Below are 22,402 nucleotides of genomic sequence, written 5' to 3' on the forward strand. Positions count from 1 at the left end.
AATAACCACTAGGCCTGTGGGCCTGTAGTGCTGGGCTTTTAGCACAACCCTGAAGTCTGGTTTTCACATCACCTTCCCTGGTGGTGTTCCCTTAACTCCACCTCTCTGCCGTTGTGCCCACTGTCAGTCTCTGCAGGGCCGTCTGCTCTTCCCTTAACTGGCTCTGGCCATCTCCCAATGCCCATTTCCTCAAACACCAAGCCAACAACTTCTGATAAATTTAGGTCCCTTTGACCTCTTCCTTCCTGTGTTTTTATCCATGTTGAGAAGTGCCCACACCATTACCAGAGCATCCTTTTTTACTTATCGCATGCTTGCCCTGCCCCCGCCCAGGGACAGCTTCTCTAGTTTACCTTTGCCCAGGGCTCCCGGGTCAGTGCTCTTAGGAGGGACCCAACAGCCAGGCCACTCTCCAAATTCCAGCGCCTGCCACAGACTGCTTACTTCAGCCCTCAAACCTTTTCAAAAATGCATTTCTTCCTCCATGGTCCCTCTAGAACCACAGCCTTACCTGGTTTTCACCGTGTGAGCCAGATAATGACAACTTTCTTGGATCTTTGCCCTTCCTGCCTGCCTCCACCCCAGGGAGAGCAGAGAGCCGTGAGAGAACCCCGGCTGCTCCGGGTGTCTGGGTTCAGAGGGACAGCGCTCCGCTCGCATGGAATCCACTCACCTCAGGGATGAGGTGCCCCGCCCTGCACCCTCATTCCTGCCAATAGCTGCTGCCTCGCTCACCATCCCCCATTCTGGTCTTATCCCAGAGAGTCACCTTGCCAGGCTAACTTGCTTTCTTGGGACTTTTTGGAAAAACCCCCAAAGCCTCTTTTGTCACTCCAGAATATACTTCGCGAAAGCGCGGCTCTCAGACACACGTGGGCATGTCTTGAGGAATGGAACCCGAGTTCTCCCTGTACTCCTCTTTCCTGGGACTGCTGTTAACAATGTGCCATGCGCTTGCTAGCCTAAAAGCAATAGAAATTCATTCTCTCAGATTTTTGAAGACCCAAATCCTGACATAGGTACTGTTGGGTTCTAACCTTTGGGTCTGGGGGACCCTTTAAAGGCCCATGGTTCTGAATGCTTGCTTTCAATTTAGTGCTTAAAGGGCGGGGCCTAGTGGGGGAGGGGCTTAGGCCCCTGGGAATGTGCCCTGAAAGAGGAGAGTGTGAATCTAGACTTTCTTTTCTTGGCTTTGTGGCTGTCGTGGGAGCAGCTTGCTCTGCCCTAACTGCTGTGACTCCCTTCCCATCAGCCCGTCAGGGGCTGCGACCTCCCTCTCTGGCTGTCTATGTCCTCCGAGAGGCAATCTTTTCCTGTCTCTTCTGTTGGCAGCTGCTTTCTCAGGCTTGTGACCTAAGAGCAGCAGTGTCTTCAGGTGTCACCAGAACACCACCCACTTCCTGCTTACAAGAGCTGTCTAGGACCCACTAGCATCTCCCCCCCACCACAAGAGTCTTAAAACTTAATCCCCTGTGTCCACCCCTTTTCCACGGGAGGGGCCATGGCTAACATCACCACAGCAAGGAAAGATTTTAAACTCCTTGCTTTGGACCCTATCCTGGCATAAACTTAGAGAAGCAATTGATACCACAGGGAACCGGGACCTTGGGCCTTAGACTTGAGGGCACATCGGGATCCACCTGCTGGCCGGGCTTGCTAGAGTAGGGTGCTGCCCCTCCCCGCAGAGTGTGAGGGGTATGCTGAGCCCTGGCTCCTGCCCCTGCTGATGAGGCCCCCCCCCCCCCGCTTTGAAAACTACTGCTACAAGATGCAGCTCCTTTGTGTCTGCAGCAAAGAAAGCCGCTGAGATCCTGCGCCTCGGCTGCAGTTTGACCTTTTTGACCACAACAGGTGTTTCCTATCTGCTGACACCGACACCCACAGGAGCACTGGTGGCTGTCTTAGCTACTAGATTCAGTTAGATTTTTAAAAAGTCTTTTTAAAAAAATATTTTATTTAATTCTAATTTATGTGCATGTGTTGGTGTAGGGGTGCCAGATCTTGGAATTACAGACAGTTGTGAGCTGCCATGTGGGTGCTGGGAATTGAACCCGGGTCCTTTGGAAGAGCAGGCAGTGCTCCTAACCACTGAGCCATCCCTCCAGTCCCTTTAAAAAGTCTTTTATCGTAAGCATGTGGGTCGGAAGCAACTGTCTCTTCTTCCTTTGTTGTCTGTCCTCCGGTTACCCCATGAGCCTCAGATTAGCAGGGTGAGGCTTGCAGTACGTATGTGCTGTTTTCACCCAAGCACATAGGTTTAGGGAATTTGTCCTTCATCTGTCCGACCTTTTGGGATTCCCCAGGGTCTGAGCACCTCTTCTCTCCTTGATGAGTGTCATCTACCTACACGAGGCGTGGCTCCCTCCAGCCTACACTTTTCTGCCTGGAAAGTGGAGGAGGCCCGCGGCACACACACTGGCCTTCCGTGGGCTTGGTTGTGGTCAGTGCCTATGTTGCCAAGAGCTTGCTGTACAGGCTCTTCCCCAGGCAGGAGACCTGCTGTACACTTCAGCTTCCACACACTTCCTGGAGTTCCTAAGGCGGGGGAGCTCCAGTCCCAGAGGGACACACCTCATCTAGTCTGATCTATAAGAAGACGCAGCCATCAAGGGCTGCTGATGACTTGCTTGCCGTGACCAAGGTGATGGGTTCAAAGCCCAGTACTTGAAATCCACCCCTGACATTCGTTGTCTCAGACTCTGTCTTTTGTTGTGTTGCTTAGAAACATCTGCTTCAATCGCTATGAGTTCGAGGCCAGCCTGGTCTACAAAGCAAAGATAGCTAAGGCTACACACAGAGAGAGACCCTGTCTCAAAAATAAAGAAGAGGAAGAGGAAGAGGAAGAGGAAGAGGAAGAGGAAGAAGAAGAAGAAGAAGAAGAAGAAGAAGAAGAAGAAGAAGAAGAAGAAGAAGAAGAAGAAGAAGAAGAAACATCTATTTCACCTCAGAAGATTCCAGGGGCAACCTGGTGTTAGGGGAAGGAAGTCCACACTGCCTGATTGAGATGGCTGAAATTCTCAAGTACTCCCTGCTGTTGCATGTTTTATTAAGGAAATAAAACTCAGGCCTGGTCTACGCTGGGTCTGAGTGGACGTCACCCCTGAATTAATGGCATTAGTCATCAAGTTAACATGTCTGGACAGAGGACCCCATCTGCCATCAGACTGGCCCCTGGACATCTCTGGGGGGGCGGATAATTTCTTGATCGTTGATTGATGCAGGAGGGTCCAGCTCACGTGAGCTGTGCCACTCCTGAGCAGGTGCTTTAGTCCTCCCCTCAGCTGCCCTCAGTGATGGGCTGTGACCCGTAATCTGAAATAAATAAACCTTTCCCTCTCCTGCTGGCTTCCGGTCGTGGTGTTCATCCCAGCAACAGAAAGCGAACTGGGACAGCTATCTTTACTTAACATCCTTTTATCAACTGTATCCTTCCAAAGCCGCCAAGAAGCGTGGCTTCGCATATTCACCGTATTTAAGGAAAGGTCTTGCAACTGTAGCGCATTCATCTCCTGGCACCGGAAGCTCGGTTCCAGGACAGAGCCAATGCTGTTCCATGTGCCCCTCGGGTGACTGCAAGCTGAAGTCACACTGCACTGTCTACTCGCTACACTGCCTGCAGCCTGAGTGCCGTGGAACTCGGTCGGCCTGCCCTTTGCGGTATTTGTTTGTTTGTTTTTGTTTTTGTTTTTTCGAGACTGGGTTCCTCCGTGTAGCCTTGCCTGTCCTGGACTGGCTTTGTAGACCAGGCTGGCCTCCAAGTCACAACAATCCACCTGCCTCTGCCTCCCGAGTGCTGGATTAAAGGGGTGCGCCACCACGCCGGACCCTTTCTGGTATTTTTTTTTTAATTGCCTCTTCTTTCTTTGCCTCTTTACTCTGCACGAACCTGGCCACCGAAGTTGCTGCACCCGATGGCAAAATCCACAACTCAGAACAAGGGAAGCACTTGGAAACCCCTGACATCCGGGAGAGCGACCAGGAAGTGGCGTCCGCCAGGGGGAGCCCTGCCCTTACCTGGACTCTGCAGGCCTGGAGAGCAGCAGCAGGTGACCATGATAGACAAGCGGTGAGAGGGTCACAGGGTCACTAATGGCCCCGCCGCCCGCCGCCGGTGCAGGAAATGATCCTGCCCAGGCATCGATCTTGCAAGCGGCTGAGCTGGCGCTGTGGTTGGGGGGAGCGTGGGGGGGGGGGGCGGGGAGGCTGCCTGCTCCAGAGGCTCTCCGGTGTCCAGCCCCGCGCTTCCCTCGCTCCTTCCGTCCTCACTTCCCTCTCTCCTCCTTCCCCTCCCTCCCCCTCCCTGCTTCTCTCCCTGCCCCCTCCTGTCTCCCTCCCTCCCTCCCTCCCTCCCTCCCTCCCTCCTTCCCTCCCTTGCTTCGCTCCATCCACCCATCCTTCCCCGATGTTTCTAATCCCAGTTTACAGTGTGTGCGCCCTCAGTGAAGCCACCTTCCTCAGGGCGCTTGTAATCATAGGAGCCTGCCTCTGGAAGCAAGTCTCTCAGCTCTCCGCAGATTGAGGGCAGGAGGGAGATTGGGGGCCGTTTCAAAAGGTCCAGAGGGGATCTGAACAGGTTCCCTTGAGGAAGTCGGGGATCCTGTGCTCACCTTCTTCCTATGGGCTGGTCCTAGTGCATAAAGCAGGTGCTGCGTGCCAGGTGTTGTGCCAGGACCCAGAGAAACGGAGCCCACTTCATTTCCAGTCAGCGGGACCGCTTTTAGTTCAGAGGCCGAAATCTCCCTCCACTGAGAAAGGGTCTCCTGCCCCGAGGTTCAGGCTACATATACCCTTGTACGTAAACGAGGGTGAGCCTAGCTTGCGTGGGGGGGTGGGGGTGGGGGCTCTTGGCATCAGTGTGAGCAATGACTTCTCCAGCGTCCAGTGTCCCAGCGTTGGCCCAGCTCGGGGAGGAAGGTGTTTCCAAGCTAGAGCAGGTAACCTGGGGCTGCCACTGTAAAGCACTGGCTTGCCTGGCTTAGGCAAGAGCAGCCTAGCTTGTTCCTTCCAGTTCAGGAGACTGGGAGACGGAGGTGGGGCTGGAGGCAGCCTGCCTTCTCCCAAGGCCCCTTAGTGGCCTCTCACCGTGTTGAGTTTTCTTTTGTATATACGTGTTTGTAATCAGACACCCATAAGCAAATCATTAAAATTGGGTAGGGACACCCTAAAAACCGCATTTTAACTTGACCTTTTCAGGGGCCTCCTCTCTGCTCAAAAGCACTAGTGAATTTTGTTGGGAGCGTGTGGAACCATCCAGCCCCTAACAGGGGCTTAAATGAGATTTAGGTATATGCAGCCACACTCTGCAAAATGTGCAGGCTATCCCTATTCCAGATGCAAATAATGCAACTTATATGCATGCATGTAAACATCTTTCCTAAAAGCAGTTGTTGACGAGAAACGTCCAAACACTAGGTACAGTGCCTTAAGTAATTGTTTTTAAGTTATGTGTTTGGGATTCTGTTCAAGAAAAATAATGTGTGGAATCCGCTTTATAAATCAGCCACTTTAGAAAAATGGCTGTCTTGGAGGCCAATTTTTCTCTCCCCTGTCAAGTCTCATGGCTTTTCAACACCAAACCTTTCCAAGAAAAAAAAAAATTTAAGCTGAAGGGTGTAGTACAGGCAAGTGGACGCTAGGTGGCGCCCTGGGTGGCAGCAAGGAGCAGGCAAACCGCAGCGGGCTTGGCTCAGGGTCTGGATTCGGTTTGAATAAAGAATGTGCTCAGTCCTTGTTGACTGGTGCTTTGAGTTTGGAGCTTTGCAGCGTCAGGACATTGCTGCAGAAACGCCTGCTTAGATCCCCCATCTATTTGTTCTCTGGGTTATTGTTTGACCCACAGATCTGTCTCCTCCACCTGGCTTGCTGGGTGAAGCAAGGGTTGAGTCAACAGCGGATACACGCTCTGGAGTCAAGCTCCGCCTTGCTCTTCAGCACCAGCCTCTCCCTCCATCTTCTTTGTCCATTGGAAAAAAATGTTGCCTCCTGCACTGGTTCCCAGCCCAGGTTCCAGGCGTTACCACACACCGTTGCACTGTCTCTGGTGGCTCCGCCCCGCCCGCTCCCCCAGTTGACATCCACACACCAGCTTTCTCCTTCCCAGTCAGAGCCTAAAGTGGCCCCTCTCTGAGAACTGGTTCTCTCTCTGTCCTTCAGCTCCCTTGACATCTCGCAGTTACTAGAAGGGAGAGGGGAAGTGGCTGTTTATCCGTGCGTTTGCCCTTTCCTCCCTGAGGCAATAGCAGGTCCCTGGGGGTGGGGTGGGGGTGGGGGAAGTCCAACCATCGAAGGGCTCCCAGCTCCCACCAGTAGCACCCCCCCCCCCATACACACACAGTCATGCTGGAAACCTTGCAGGTTTCAGCATCACCCACTGTACCTACCACGGAGCCTTCAGCACCACCCACGGGTGGTTCGTCTCTGCCTGTCTCTGTCAAAGTCACTTTGGTCAGAGGTTGTTGTCTCTTCCTGTGAGATTTTGATTGAGTCACGGACCCAGCAAACCTTCTTTGTGCCTCCATTTCCCTTCTTTTAAGTGGGAGAATTCATATTTACCGCATTAATGGGGATCTAATATAACAATTACTACAAGCCAAGTGACATCCCAAACTACCAACTTCTCTGTACAAACTTCCGCTGTCGGGTGTGTGAGTGCCACGGACTAGACACTTGATCCAATGCTGTCCTTCATTTGTGGTAATTTTTTTTCGTGAATGGGCCGGTTAACGAGTACCTTTATGCCAAAGCACCACAGAAGGTCGTCCCAGCAGGCCAAGGGTGCTAGCAAACACTGTGGCTCTGACTATGGCCTCCGAGGCCAAACTGTGCACAGGAGAACCCCAGGCCTCTGTGGGGTGGTTTCTGGCGTATACTAGCCTGCTGCTCCCCACTTTTTCAGCTTGCTGGCTTCTCCCATCTGCAAAACAGAAGCTGCCCAAGTCCAGCTGTGGTTTGTATGCAGCTACAGCAAGGCCAGCGAGACCAGAGAACATTTAAGAGGAGCCCCGTAGTGGCAGGAGGCAGCCTTCGACTGTCCATTCCTCTTAGTAGCTGGACACTAGCGGCAGCCCAGAGGCCTGGTGAGTGCAATGCCTCTGAGGCACTGGACTTGATCTGTGCATATCCCAGCAGGGATGGAGCAGGCTGGAAGCTTCTGGAAGCTTTGGGTCAGTGGACAGGTCAGGGTTGGACAGAAGCCAGGTGTCACTGTTTCGGGAAGCAGAAAGGTCCTATTCGTCCCTTTAAGGCCCCCAGGGTTGTGTGAGTGGCGTTTTCTATAGCCCGTGGCTCCACACTTAGCATTTCCTCCAAGGCCGCTCAATTCATGTCACCACCGATGCCCGAGTCTGCAGAGAGGGGAGTCCTGTTGTGACAGTGCAGACACCAGCCTTCTGCGGACTTGTGCCATCCTGGTGTCTGTCTACCTACAAAGCCAAGGCCCGGGTTGACTGGACCAGACAGAATTCCCAAGAACACCAAATGCACTGCCAGGACCCAGCCATCTCCCCCCACGCCCCCCACGCCCCCCCCCCCGGAGCAAACGCTGGTCACTTAGGAATGTCCAATGCTGCTCACTGTAGTCACGTGCTGCATGACCCACACTGTCGGTTCTGTTCCTGGATGGTCTAAGTAACAGTGTCCCTGCAGGTTGCAGCGGGACATTCTTGTCACCTGGCAGTATTATCTGTGACTTAACCGGTGGCACACTTGTAGATTTCCCATGATCCCGGGAACAGCCTCTGTGGGTGAGTAATGGAGGGGCCGTTTTGCTTCTTGCTGGTAAACCCTAATTTCCCCCTGTTTCTTAGGGTTTAGCAGGACCATTTCTTGTCCAGTTATTTGCTTTTTTTTGGGGGGGGGAGGTGTTGCTTTTGAGACAGGGTCTCACTATGTAGCCCTGGCTGCCTTGGAATCCAATATGTAAACCAAACCACCCTACCTCTGAGTGCTGGGATTAAAGGTGTGGGCCACCACACTTGGTCACTTGGCAAGTCAGTTTTTTTTGTTTTGTTTTGTTTGTTTGTTTGTTTGTTTTTTGGTAACTTCTTAAGCTCTTTATCCTCGTAGCCTCTTGCTATGGATGTGCATAGATTATGATCACTTCTGGTTATTGTTCTAAAATAACATTTTTGCTTGACTTTGATACCATCTGGCCTCTCAAAAGTCTTTTTACATTCAACATACTGTTCGGCTCGTGGCTTTAGCTTGTCCTGGGTTCCCCTGTGAGTCACCTCTCCTGGACCCTTCTGCATGGTGTCCTTTTTTTATTATTTTATGTTTGGCCTGTGCGTGCGTGTGTCTATGTACCATGTGTGTGCATGCAGTGCCCGTGGAGGCCAGAGGAGGCTCGCCGAGCTCCTGAAAGTAGAGTTACAGATGGTTATGGGCCACCGCGTGCGTGGGTGCTGGACACCAAACCCGGGTCCTCTGGAAAGCGGCCAATGCTCTTAACTGCTGCGCCATCTCCCCAGCCCCAAATGTCACCTTGGTTTTAAGTAATTGTTTCTGTCATCTCTGGACATCTGACACCTAGGAGACTGTGCCGAGAGGTCAGTGTCCCTCCTCCTGACCCTTAGGCTCTGTACTTTGATGGGGCGCTGTTTTTATTATTCTCACAGAGGAAAGAGTATGAGGTATTTCACTCACCACGACAGCTCCCTTGCTGATCACGCCAGGAGAATCGTTCCTCGGAACTAATATCCTTACGGTTTTGTTATTGTGTTCTTTAATCCTCTTTTCCTGTTGTTTTGGTTAGCTGGGTTATAAGTGACATATGCTCGGTTAATAAGTTATAATAAAATACATTGGTTAAGAAAATTGAGCCTACACTCCCTAGTCACAGAAGGTGGATTTACCGCTGCAACCTTGATGTCCCCTGCTGGCCTCTGGGTCTTCCGGTGAGAACTGAACTCTGTCTGCCAGCCTGCCCTGTTGAGGTAAGCCTGCTTCCTCAGGGAATCCTCGCCAGAGGGGACCTGAGAGATGGAGGGAGCAAGGCCAGGGATTTCCCCCACATCATGGAACACGAGGCTCTGGTGACTCAGTGAGAGGCAGTGGTAGCAGAGGCAGTTGGCAGGTGGCAGTCTGGAGGGAGGTGGGGACGTTAATGACTGCCTCCCTCCCTCCCTCCCTCCCTCCCAGCCTGCCTCATCTCAGGTCTGTCAGGCCTGTGATTTCATCATGCACACCTTTGTAAACAATCCATTTAGCAGCCAAATTATACACTGGGTAATTACAGCTTCCAGGCTCGTGTCAAGGGGTTTCAGGCTCACAATCTGCTTTTGGTACTATTGCAGCCTCCGGGGAGGAGGAGGGGTTTGCTGACGTTTTAAGGAGATGTGAGGGAGAGCTGGGGCGTCTGGGGTGCCCACCTTTGGCTTGTGCTAATTGGGTCAGGTCTGTGGGTCTTAGGTTGGGCACTTCTGAGGTTGCCTTTGGATTGTTGATTAGGTTGGTATGGGGAGGGAGATCCGAGATGTTGGCTCTCAGGGAAAGGCAGTCCAGGTAAGGGCAGGCCCCTGGGGTGAAGTGGGGAGTCTCACTTTACAGAGCCCTGTCACCATCATCTTCCTCGCGGCTGCTTTGTCCTGCATCAGTAAACCAGCCAAGCTGAGAGCTGTGGGCAGAGTAAAGGAGGCGGGGTGGGGCCTGGCTTGAAGGTCAGCCCTAGTGAGGACTGGGGGGGGAGGGGTAGGGGGGGTGGAGTATGGGGGAGTGGGAGGGTGGGTGGTGGTGGTAATAGTGTGTGTGTGTGTGTGTGTGTGTGTGTGTGTGTGTGTGTGTGTGTAGAGGGCACAGCTCAGTGTGTACACAGTTCTGGGCTCAATTCCCAGCACATGACGTATCAGTACATAAAATAAAAGCAAATGAAGAGTCAGCCAAAGATTTGCCATACGCAGCGAACCCCGATGAAAATGGTTTGAATGTGGGCCGGAGAGGGAGAGCCACAAAGGTGGTAGCCGTGGCGTGGCTAAAGAGAGTTGGCTTAGCTCCTTGTGCCTGGGAAAGGACATGTTTCTCAGACTGATTCAAAGTGTTTTTCTGATATGGTGCTAAGCTTTGTGGCCTTGCATGGACTGAAAGGGTTCCTCACTGAAGCCAAGTGTCCTTGGGAATCTACGACCATTCCTACGTGTTGCTTTCCCTCACAGAGCACGCGTGCGCAGCCTGTGGTTCTAAGCCGAGGTTCACTACGTGTTGCTTTCCCCTGCGGAGTATGCGCGTATAGCCTGTGGCTCAAAGCTGGGGCTCCCACGAGCTGCTTTCCCACGCCGAGTGTGAGCGCACAGCCCGTGGTTCGAAGCTGCGGTTCCCTATGCAGACACAGGTCTCTCTGAGGCAAAGTCCCATGGGCTGATGCTTGTGTGGAATGTAACAGGAACTTTGGAGGGAAAGGAGCCTGGCCTGCGCACCTCAGGGCCCTTCCTGCCTGTCCCAGAAGGCTTTGCATCTCTCCTGAAGTCACTGTTCCTGTCCTGTCCTCTAGTCACACGTGGCTCAGCCCGCTGTGCACTTTGAGGACAGAGGCTGGGATAGGGGGCCACATGGGGAAGGGCTTGCAGACGTGTGTCTCTTTGGGCCACATGCCCGCGTCACAGTGTTAAGAAGATGTGTGTATGAGCTGTAACTGTTGTGGATGACTCTGTGCTCACTGGGCAGTGCTTGTCAGAGGATGCCCTCACCTGAGCGTGGACCACATAGGAGGTGGCTTCGACAAGATCGCAGAGTCAGAGAGTGTGGAAGCATGTGACCTCAAACAGTGGCTTGCCACCCTCAGCTTCCTGCCTCTCTGAGCCCTGAAAATGACAGTCTTAGACTGGCTTAGGCTACATCCCTGAGGCACACCCAAGTTCTGCTGTGAATCCCGGAGGTTCAGTAGAAGCCGAGGGAACCCCTGCTTGCCTTTAGATTTACAGCGGTTCTCAACCTTCCTGGCGCTGCGACCCCTTAATACAGCTCCTTGTGTTGTGGTGACCCCGAACCATGAGGTTATTTCACTGCTGCTCCATAACTGTCAGGTTGCTGCTGTTGTGGTTCCTAGCATAAATATCTGATTTGCGACCCCTGAGGGGTTCTGACCTCTCAACCCCTGAGGGGTTGAGAACTTCGGTTTTAGACCCCGAGTCTTCCATGTCATGGCTCAGGTGGTTCTGCCCACACTTCCCAGAACTCTTTATGGAACCACAGTTCTGCGTTTTTAAAAATTATTTTATTGATTTAATCATATTACGTCTCAATTGTTAGCCCATCCCTTGTATCCTCCCATTCCTCCCTCCCTCCCATTTTCCCCTTACTCCCCTCCCCTATGACTGTGACTGAGGGGGACCTCCCGCCCTGTATATGCTCATAGGGTATCAAGTCTCTTCTTGGTAGCCTGCTATCCTTCCTCTGAATGCCACCAGGTCTCCCCATCCAGGGGACATGGTCAAAAATGGGGCACCAGAGTTCGTGTGAAAGTCAGTCCCCACTCTCTACTCAACAGTGGAGAATGTCCTGTCCATTGGCTAGATCTGGGTAGGGCTTTGAAGTTTACTTCCCGTATTGTCCTTGGCTGGTGTCATAATTTGAGCGGGACCCCTGGGCCCAGATCCGCCCGTCATAACAGTTCTGCTTTTGAAAATCCATCCAAGTGTTCCCCCAAATGCAGTGGATCGTTTGCGTAGTTAAATTATCCGCATACATTTGCATATCATTTTCATAATTAAACTACGAGCAAGAAGTGAAGGCTAATTACACGCAAATGGCACGAGTCGCCACGATGAGATAGATGATAGTTCCACTCCCTGCTTTCGAGGTCCCAAGTGAGGTTTTACACATGATCACACCTCTGTGTGCATCACGCTTTTACTGTATGCTTAGTGCCAGCCAGGGTAGGACGCTGGATCCGGTGCTGGCTTTGGGGCTGGGATTTGAAGGCATTCCCAGACCATGGAAGGATTAAAATCTGATGGGCAAAAGACTTCAGATGAACTGAGACCAGAGCCAAGCAAGGGCTCCCCTGGGGTGCCTTCAGCAGCGGCAGGGTCACATTGAGGGGCTCGGATGCAGGACCTGCGCAGACACCACACGCTTGGGATTCCCATATAAACCAGTGTGGCGTAGCATTGGGGTATCGCCTGTGTACACCCTCCTATGTGCTTATCTGTGCTTCCTGATGTATCTTGGGTGGAGGGGTGGGTGCAGGTGGGGCAGGCATGTGTACACAGACCATGTGGCGGTCGGAGGAGAACTTGCCAGTCAGTTCTCGCCTTCTTCCTTGTGGGTCCTGGGGGATCAGGATGGGCAGCCAGCATCGTTATCTCGCTAGCCATCTTGCTGGTCCCCACCTGAGCATGCCAAAGCATCTCTAGCTAACTGACAACACTCCCTACATTATAAACACTGTAGAAACCACAGTTTTACTATGCTGTGGATGGATGGAGTAATTTCAGAGTCTCCCAATGGTTTTCATGCATGTCTTTTTAAGTCAGTGAACGTAGAGGGCTGACTATATTAAGGTTCTTTTTTTGTTTGTTTGTTTTTGTTTTTGTTTTTGTTTTTGTTTTTTTGAGACAGGGTTTCTCTGTGTAGCCTTGGCTGTACTGGACTCGCTTTGTAGACCAGGCTGGCCTGGAACTCACAGCTATCCACCTGCCTCTGCCTCCCGAGTGCTGGGATTAAAGGCGTGCGCCACCACGCCCGGCCTTATATTAAGGTTCTTTGTCTTGAGAGTGGGTTTTTTATTATGTTCACAATCAAATAGTATTATATTATCGGATTCTTGTTACCGCTCCATCTGGGACAGCAGAGCCTAAAACACGAGGTGGACCAAAGACTCACGCAGAAGCCTTGCCTGTCTAGCCCATCAGGTGGTTTGTATTCTAAGGGTTAAGCAAGGTCGTGAGAGCGAAGGTCACTAGAGTTCAAGGTGTATAGAAGGCGTCATGAGGGCAAGGTCACACCAGCTCAGGTCGCATGCGGTCATGGGGACAACTCGGGCTTTCGAAACATTGAAACTTGGCTCTGAGTAGCTATGAGTAAGACGCTGGGTAATCCGAAGCAAACCCATCCTATTTATCACACCTGGGAGGGGCGCGAGAGCACACTGCAGTAACAACCCGTGTTATGGGGAATCAAACGGTGTAAGGGTCTTGTCTTGTTTAACTGGAGGATTTAAAAAATTTTTTTTATTTCTTTAAACAAGGTCTCAGAAGTCTCCTCACACAGCTACGTTCACAGACCATGTTCCACCAGACCTTAAAATACATACTTAGATCGTTTAAAGACTGGTGAGCCTGGTGAGCATCTCTTTTTTTTTTTTTTTTTTTTAAAAAAGAAGATACTAGCGTCAGCCGGGCGTGGTGGAGCACGCCTTTAATCCCAGCACTCGGGAGGCAGAGGCAGGCGGATCGCTGTGAGTTCGAGGCCAGCCTGGTCTACAAAGCGAGTCCAGGACAGTCAAGGCTACACAGAGAAACCCTGTCTCAAAAAAAAGACAAAAAAAAAAAAAAAAAAAAAAAAAAAAAAAAAGAAGATACTAGCGTCGAGCATGAGTGGATACAGAGGAAACAGCTGTAGGTCAGGAGGCAGGATTTTGGACCCTGCCTAGCGCTGTGAAATGGGTGCTCCTAAAAATGAGACTGCCACTGGGAGGGTTGCTGCCTCTTCTCCATTCTATAGAGCCAAACAAGAAGGAAGAAATCCGCCAGGTTAGCTTCAGGACGCTGGAAAGCAGAGTCACAACAGGGCTACACTTTCCATAAGGCTGGGAGAAAAGCCGTCAGCTCAGGTGACACCGTGTAAAGGGTGGGAGCTGGACGTTGCTTCCTCCTGGCCCGCAAAGACTGCCTGTCTGTTAAGTGACGTGGTCATGGCAGCCGAGGTGCACTTGGCGGCAGGCAGGCCTCGGCACCGAGCCTTCCAAAGAGACAGAATTCTGGAGGTGTGTGCCTGTAGATCCTCGGCTGCAGAGGTTAAGCTGCGATGTGGGGAGGGAAACAGCCCCATGAGAAGACCCTCCTTGCCTTCTGTCTCCTCGGTCCTCCATGCCAGCGCCTTGGTAAGCAAGGGCTTCTAAATGCCTTGGAGCCAACTCTGATACACACAGCAAACCCTGCCCCGCCCCCTCCCCCGGCACACCTTTCCCACTGATGCCGTCCTGGTGGCTGTCTGTACCCAATGCGGTCCTCCGTCTGTCCCTGACGGCATCGGTGTCCTGCCTCCAGTGCCACCTCTAGGTCTGTCTCCTTATCTTCCTCACACAGCGTTCTAGGTCATGAGAAAGTTGACAACAGCAGATGGCTTTTGCGTGTACGATGCTTGGATCCTGGAGCCCTGCCCGGCTAGGGGCAGGCAGGGAATGAAGCAAGGACAGACACAGGCACAGGACGGCTGGGGTCAGGCGGGTGTCTGCCACCACTGATGGAGGAAACCGACCATAGTCAGCAACCGGGACCCTCAGCACACTCATTAGGTGTGGCACGGGGACAGGGGAGCAAGCTGGTCTCCCCAGATGAGCAGTCTCGGGCTGTCAACTTCTGCAGGAGGAAGCTGCAGTTGCCGCCCTGGCCACCCACGCTCCGACTCCCAGGGAAGGTTTGCTGTCCCCTCCCGAGCTTCAGCCGGGCTTTGTGATTACAGTGGGGCTGAGGCACTGGAGTTCTCAACAGGACTGTGCCCATGTCAACAGCCTTGGCTGTGAAAGACCCCTGGCTCAAAACAACAAAGAGTTTACAAGGTGGAGCCATCTTGTTAGTATGCAAATTAACATTTAAGCCCCAAAATCAAATGCATATCCAAGAATGGCTTTAAAATAAAACTCTTCACGATTCGTTGTGAACAGTGTTCGATTTTTGTGTATTTGTATTTTATGTATTCTTGTTTCGGCAAAAATTGCTTGGACAAAAAGGAGCTGTGAGTGCGAGAGGTTTAGGAAGCGTGTGCCTAGGCAGACAGGCAGAGTGTGGGCTTGAAAGGGGCTAAAAGCACCGTAAGTCTGCGGGAGCTCAGTGGCAGAGCAGGTGCTCAGCATCTGAGCAACTCTGTGTTCACCTAGGAGAAGAAGGCAGTGTGTGTGTGTGTGTGTGTGTGTGTGTGTGTGTGTATCTGAGTGTTCATGTCTATGTGTCTGTGTGTGTCCATGTGTGTCTTTGTGTTTGAGTGTGTGTATGTTTGTGTCCATGTCTGTGTGTCTGAATGTGTTTGTGTGTCTGACTGTCTGTCTGTGTGTCTGAGTGTGTGTGTGTGCGTGTAAGTGCGTGTGTGTTTGTGTCCATAAGTCTGTGTGTGTGTGTGAGTGTGTGTGTCTATGTCTGAGTGTGTATGTCTGTGTCTGAGTGTGTGTGTCTGTGTCTGAGAGTGTGTATGTGTGTATGTGTGTCTGAGTCTGTGTGTTCATGTCCATGTGACTGTGTGTGTGTCTGTGACTATGCATGTGTGTGTATGTGTGTGTATGTATGTGTGTGTCCGTGTCCATGTGTGTGTGTGTGCATGTCTGCATGTTTACACAAGCACATACAGTTGCCTACAGAGCCAGAAAAGGGCATCAGATCCCCCTGGAACCAGAGTTGTGAGCTGGAAGACCCAGTGCTTTCCTGCGAACCACCTCTCCAGGCCTGCATTCTGTTTCTGAGTTATCTCACAAGGGCCTAGAGGACTTGAAAATAACTAGATCCCTTCAACACTATAAAGCCCAAGGATTTAATATTTGTTTTACTACCTTAAAATAGAACAAAGTAAAACCCAGTACAGATAAACCAATGCACTGGTCGACTGGCCAGAAGAAATTGTAAATAAGGCCTCAGTTTATAAGAGCTCCTATCACTAGAAACGCAGACGCCCTGGTAGACTCTGGGCAGACATCAGAATCTGCAGAACAGAGAAAAGAAACACCAGGGACCAGGAGGCTGCAGCTCCCTGCCGTCAAAGCAAACCGGGAAGTTTCATGCCACTCCTTGCTGGTGAGTGTGGGCTTATATGAGCTGTGGCTGCATATAAGCGGGTAGATTTTGGTACCATGGGCAAGTTGGAGTGGGGCCTTGTGCAGCTGGTGAGCTTTGGAGAACAGGTGTTCCCTGTTTTCCAGGGAGCAGGAGCAGCTGGATTGTTTCCTTTCAATCCACCACCACTGACGGTGGAATTCGGGACAGTATTGGGGCCCTGCTGCAAACGACAGTGGCTACTAAACCAGTGGCTCACAAGTGGCCGAGGTTGGCGACTGTGCTGGTTTGGGGGGGGGGGGAATGTCCCCAGGAGCTAAGTTAGGAGCTTGTGGACTTTTCCCACAGTATCCTAGACAGCTGAAGTGGGCCGCTGGGGGTGGGCCTTGAAGGCAATATTGGCTTCCGGTTCTAGACCAGTCTTTCCACCTCCTGATCAGCTACGAGGGGCCGCCTCAGTCGTGACGCTGCTCAGCAGCCTTCTCTCCAGAGCAGACTGAACTAGCTTCCAGAACCTTCCTCCTGGTAAGCTGCTCTCATTACAGTGATAAGACATAATGGATACCACAGTGCACATCAATATTTTTAAAATGCCAGTGACCTCTGACCTAGCAATTCTATTGCCAGGAACAATTCTGGAATCTTCCACAGGAGAATGGCAGGGTGGGTGTCTATGACAGTCATGTGTATGTGACAGCACTGTTGGTGCAACAAGTGTCCCAACCCTCCATCAACAGAAACCACACTATAAACCACCACAGCCTTACATGTGTTTTTGCTTATGTGTGTACGGTGTGCATGTGTGTGTGAACAGGTGCATGCAGTGTGAATGTGTGTGTGAATGTGTGTGTGCAGTGTGCATGTGTGTGAACATGTGCATGCAGCGTGCATGTATGTGTGTGTGTGAACAGGTGCATGCAGTGTGCATGTGTGTGCAGTGTACGTGTATGTGTGTATGAATGTGTGTGTGCAGCATGCATATATGTGTGTATGAACCTGTGTGTAGTGTGCATATATGTGTGAACGTGTGTGTGCAGCATGCAAGTATGTGTGTGTGTGAGAACGTGTGTGTGCAGTGTGCATGTCTGTGTGACTGTGTGCGCATGCCTGTGGAGGCTGGGATTGGCGTCTGGTGCCTTCCTCTATCACTCTCTCTCCACCTTATATATTGGGGCAAGCTCCCTCACGGAACCTGGAGCTCAGTGCTGTGGTCCATGGGGCCACACAGAGCTCTGCTACACAACAGGCAGCCACTGACGACAGGCTGTCCCCTGCCGCCACCCTCTGGGAGCTCCAGACCCACGGTTCCAGGATGGACCGACACTGCTCCCAGGAGAGCAGCCACTAGAAACTGGTTTAAAGGTTTCTCTAAGCTCTACATCTGGCTGGGCACGGTGGGCCAAGTCTTGAGTCCCAGCACTTGGGAGGCAGAGGCAGGAGGATCACTGTGAGTTTGAGGCATCCTGGTCTACATGGTAAGTTCCAGGCCAATCAAAGCTACACAGTGAAACCTCATTTAAAAATCAAAACCAACAGTGTAAAAATAAAAAATAAAAAGAAGACACAACGGAATCTGTTTGTGCGCCTGTTTTGAGGTCAGGAGTGGACAACGGTTGCCTTTTCACTCTCCACCCTCAGGGACACGGTGTCCGCCTCTGGGAGGCTGGAATACAAACGCCGTCACCCCTGGCTTTTCCCGGGGGCACAGGTCACCTGGGGGTCACACTGTGTGCTCACGCTTATGCAGCAAACACTTTATCCACTGAGCAGCCCCTTTACAACTTTGTTTTTCAAGACAGGGTTTCTCTGTGTAGCCTTGGCTGCCCTGGACTCACTGTGTAGACCAGGCTGGCCTCGAACTCATAGCAATCCACCTGCCTCTGCCTCCTGAGTGCTGGGGTTACAGGTGTGCGCCACCATGCCTGGCTTCCCTTTACCCATTTTTAAAGACAGTCTTGTTATGGACCCTGGCTGACCTGACCCTCAGTGTGTAGGTCAGGGCCACCCTGGGGTGCTGGAGAGGTGAGCCTTTCAGAGGCACACAATGTGGCTCTAAATTGGGGAGACACAATGCCCTTCCGAGCTGGCAAGTGAGGGACAGCACTGCGGCCACATATACCAAGGTCATGGTTACAAAAGCGAACAGACAAGGGGACAAGGGGATGGCTCCGGATTGTGCCTTCTGCCCGAGGCCATGGTACAAACACAGTGTAAACACAGTGGCTGAAAGCACACAGTGTCCAGAATTCAAGTCCAGCCCTCTGGAGACAGACAAGGGGACGAGTTAGAGTCAGAGGCTCACAGTCACCATGAGAGGAAGGAAGCCACGGCCTGCTGCTCCGCTGGTGGCCTGAGGGAGTGATGCTCCTGAGACACAGGCTGCACGGAGCAGGTATGGACTTCCTGGCTGTCTCCCTGAGTCTCCGTGGTGGCCGGGAGGGGCCCTCAGTGACACATCCGTGACATCACCATCTCTTTCAGGAGCTCCAGCTCCTTGGGGTCAATGAGGCTGGACTCAGTGACAAAGGAGTAGAAGTGCTTAGAGCAGGCGCTCACGTGCGCCTCAGAGCCCAGCTGTGTGATGCACGCATGCGCTCAGCTGCCAACAGGATCTCGTGCACTGCCTGCGGGAAGGAGGTTCTTGGGGAACGGTGAGCCGACATGGGTGGGGAAGGTGTCTTCGTAGTTGCTCTGCACCTCGATCCAGTCCCTGAGCAGGTCCCTCCCTGAGCTTCCGGGAGCACAAGGCATGGATGGCAGGTCAGTGATGGAGATCAACAGGCACCCTGGTGGCATCCTTGCTCTGTAGAACAATGCCTGGCCCGATGGATGACGACCGCTTTCTGAACTCTTCAGTTATGAAGCCAATAAACCCTCTTTGCTGTTTAACGCAACCTGGGCTGCATCCATCACACACAGCAGTCGCCCGGCTGACGAGCCTCCATCAATTCAGGCAAGCAGAGTATGCCTTTATTCCTCGAAGGCCCCAGTTGCCTAATTTACAAAAGGCTTTAATGATGTGTCTGAGATAACCCCTGCCTGCCATCCTGGGCTGTAGCTGGCAGCCTGCTGCATTTCCACCTGTAGAAACGAAGCATCAACCGGGGAGGTGTGTCCCTGAGGGACAGTCTCTCTATTCGCTCGAGAAGGATGCCTTGCCTTGATGTGTTTTATTTTACCACCCGGGGACCAAGATCTACGTCCCTGCATGTGCCAGGTGGGTGCTCTACCACTCGGCCAGACACTCAGACCTGTCTCGCCACTCTGAATGCATTTAGTTCCAAGAGATCAAGGGCATATCAGGAGATATTTCTTGCAATTTAACCGATACCTGGTTTCGTTGAATGAATCATTAATTTGACAAATACGCGTTGAGGGCGCAGCGCAATCCCGTACCTCGCCTTCAGTGAAGTCCGTAGCTAACAGGGCAGATAGGCAGGCCAATAAGAAGCAATAACCTCAAAAAAAAAAAAAAAAAACAATAACCTCACACGTATACACTTAGATGTGTGTACGAAGAAAACAGCTGCGTGCACAGAGAACACAGAAGGGGTTTTCATCTGCAGGGAAAAGGTAAGACTCACCCAGCAGATGACAAGGAGTTGCCCTTGAGGAGACAGAGCAGAGACAAGAGCATTGTAGGCAGGAGGACACCCGTGTGCGTAGGCCCCGAGGCTCGGCACAGCTGGACTGAAGATCATCAGTGTAGCCCATGGGGTGATTGACAGGCCCGGTATCCAGAGGCAGGTGAGACAGGTAGGCAGGGTGGGTCTGGGGAGCCTGGGAGTCTCTCTGAAGGAGTTCCATAATTCACGCTGAGAGGAACAGCATCACTGAAGGTGGTGACAGAGAGCTGAGGAGTGGCTGTCATGTTGGAAGTAAAGTTAAGAGGCCGAGGACAGAAGCTGTCACTGGTTGGGGGTGGGTGGCAGCAATACAGGGGTCCTGGTGCTATGGACTCAGTGGGGAAGGTTTGAAACATAATTTTTTTTTTTTGAAACAGGGTTTCTCTGTTTCAGTCTTGGTTGTCCTGGAACTCACTCTGTAGACCAGGCTGGCCTCAAACTCACAGAGATCCTCCTGCCTCTGCCTCCCAAGTGCTGGGATTAAAGGCCTGCGCCACCACTGCCTGGCTTGAAACATAAATTTTTAAGTGGACTCTATGAGACATAGGGGACAGAGTGTATGTTTCTGTGTGTGTGTGTGTGTGTGTGTGTGTGTGTGTGTGTGTGTGTGTGACTCTGTGTGTGTGTCTGTGTTTGTCTCAGTGTGTGTGCCTGTGTTTGCGTATGTGAGTGTGTCTCTGTGTGTGACTGTGTGTGTGTCTTTGTGTGTGAGTGCATCTGTGTGTATGTGTCTGTATATGTCTGTATGTGTCTTTCTGTGTGTATGAGTGTGCATCTGTGTATTTCTTTCTGTATGTATATGTGTGTGGTGTGTTTGTGTGTGTCTCTGTGTGTGTGTCTGTGTATATCTATGTGTCTCTGTGTGTGTGTGCTTGTGTGTGTCTGTGTGTATGAGTGCGTGTCTCAGTGTGTGAGTATGTGTGTTGTGTGTGAGAGTGTGCCTCTCTATATGTGTATGTGAGTGTCTGGATGTGGTGTGTGTGTGTGTGTGTGTGTGTGTGTGTGTGTGTGTGTGTGTGTCTGTGGGTCTGTGGGTCTGTGCCTAGAAGGAATTTCAGGGAGGACCATAAAGCTGCTGCCTGACAGGGGGAGCTCTGGGTGCTTAGATTCATGCCGGGACATAGTGTTTTAGTGGAGATCTCAGCTTCCTATCTCTGCTGCTTGTACCTGACCCTTCTTCATCAAGCCAGGCTTTTAACAACCTGCCTGATGGGGCTGGCGAGACGGCTCAGTGGTTAGAGCACTGTCTGCTCTTGCAGAGGACTCAGGCTTGATTCCCAGCACCCACCTGGTACCTAATAACCACCTGTAACTCTAGTCCGAGGGGCACAGCGCCCCCTTCTGGCCTACCCGGGCATTGCATATATGTGGCGCATACACACACACACACACACACACACACACACACACACACACACACACACACACACACGCACGCGCGCAGGCAAAACACCCAAACACGTTCAACAAAAATAAAGCTTAAAACAACAACAAAACAATCCGTCCGTCTGAAGTCAGGAGAGTGTAGGAAGTCACTTCCCACCCTCTCTTAGAAGAGCAGGTGAGAAAGAAGCCAGAACAAGAACAGAAAGCAGCAGTGGAGCGGGGCCGTGGGGCGCAGAGGGGTGCCCCTGCCCTTCTCCTTCCCACGGCTGCTGTAATCCCCCTCCCCTTCCCCCCACCCCCCCCACCCCCCCACCCCCCGTGCCCCGTCCCCAGCAGCTCCAGCGCTGGCTGGGAAGGGTTGTGGCCCAGACGAAGCGATGGAGACCAGATAGCCTCTCTGCCCCAGGAGCAGCCCAGAGCTCTAGTTTAAGAACAGGGGCTGGAGAGATGGCTCAGCGGTTAAGAGCACCACCTGCTCTTCCAGAGGTCCTGAGTTCAATTCCCAGCAGCCACATGGTGGCTCACAGCCATCTATAACGAGATCTGGTGCCCTCTTCTGGTGTGCAGGTGTCTAGGACTCTCTTACTCAATTTCTAAACTTGCTTTCAACAAACCGCTGTGGCAGCTTTATACACACAACCATTTTTGGAACGAGCGGAGGGAAGCCGAGTCACGGTTCCATCGCCCGAAGCCGTCGGCAGGTGTCCCGGGTTTCATCCTGCGCGTGACCTCCGCGCCTTCACCACATTCGCTTTGCTACACACTTTTCCGCTCAACGCCCTGAGTGTGCCAGGCCCTGCTCGGAGCTCCAGAGGCGCAGGCGCGAACCACGCAGGGGGGAGCCACGCTGGGAGGAACCACACAGGCAGGAACCACGCAGGCGCGAACCACACAGGGGGAACCACTCAGGGGGGAACCACGCAGGCGCGAACCCCGCAGGCGGGAACCACGCAGGCGCGAACCACGTAGGCGGGAACCACGCAGGGGGGAACCACGCAGGGGGGAACCACGCAGGCGGGAACCACGCAGGGGGGAACCACGCAGGCGGGAACCACGCAGGGGGGAACCACGCAGGCGGGAACCACGCAGGCGGGAACAAGAGCTTGCACAGTGGGAGTGGACTGTGAGCGAGGTGGACAGAGAGGTGATCAGTGCCTACAGACAACCAGGGAGGCGGGGCTGTAGTGTAAGGATGAAGAAGGAGGCGGGGCTGTAGTGCAAAGATGAACAAGGAGGCGGGGCTATAGTGTAAGGATGAAGAAGGAGGCGGGGCTATAGTGTAAGGATGAAGAAGGAGGCGGGGCTGTAGTGTAAGGATGAAGAAGGAGGCGGGGCTATAGTGTAAGGATGAAGAAGGAGGCGGGGCTATAGTGTAAGGATGAAGAAGGAGGCGGGGCTGTAGTGTAAGGATGAAGAAGGAGGCGGGGCTGTAGTGTAAGGATGAAGAAGGAGGCGGGGCTATAGTGTAAGGATGAA

The 22,402-nt window shown here is 52.4% G+C and overlaps 1 long non-coding RNA gene across 1 annotated transcript; it reads left to right on the top strand.

Moving 5' to 3' along the window:
- The first annotated feature begins 17,271 nt into the window (after positions 1 to 17,271).
- On the top strand, positions 17,272 to 18,803 carry LOC311586582. Its single transcript, XR_014775591.1, has 2 exons — positions 17,272 to 18,306; positions 18,396 to 18,803. It is a non-coding gene; the product is annotated as an uncharacterized lncRNA (long non-coding RNA).
- Positions 18,804 to 22,402: the final 3,599 nt, after the last annotated feature.

Source organism: Acomys minous (assembly GCF_964271855.1).
Source record: "Acomys minous genome assembly, chromosome: 16".
NCBI classification, from domain to species: Eukaryota; Metazoa; Chordata; class Mammalia; order Rodentia; family Muridae; genus Acomys; species Acomys minous.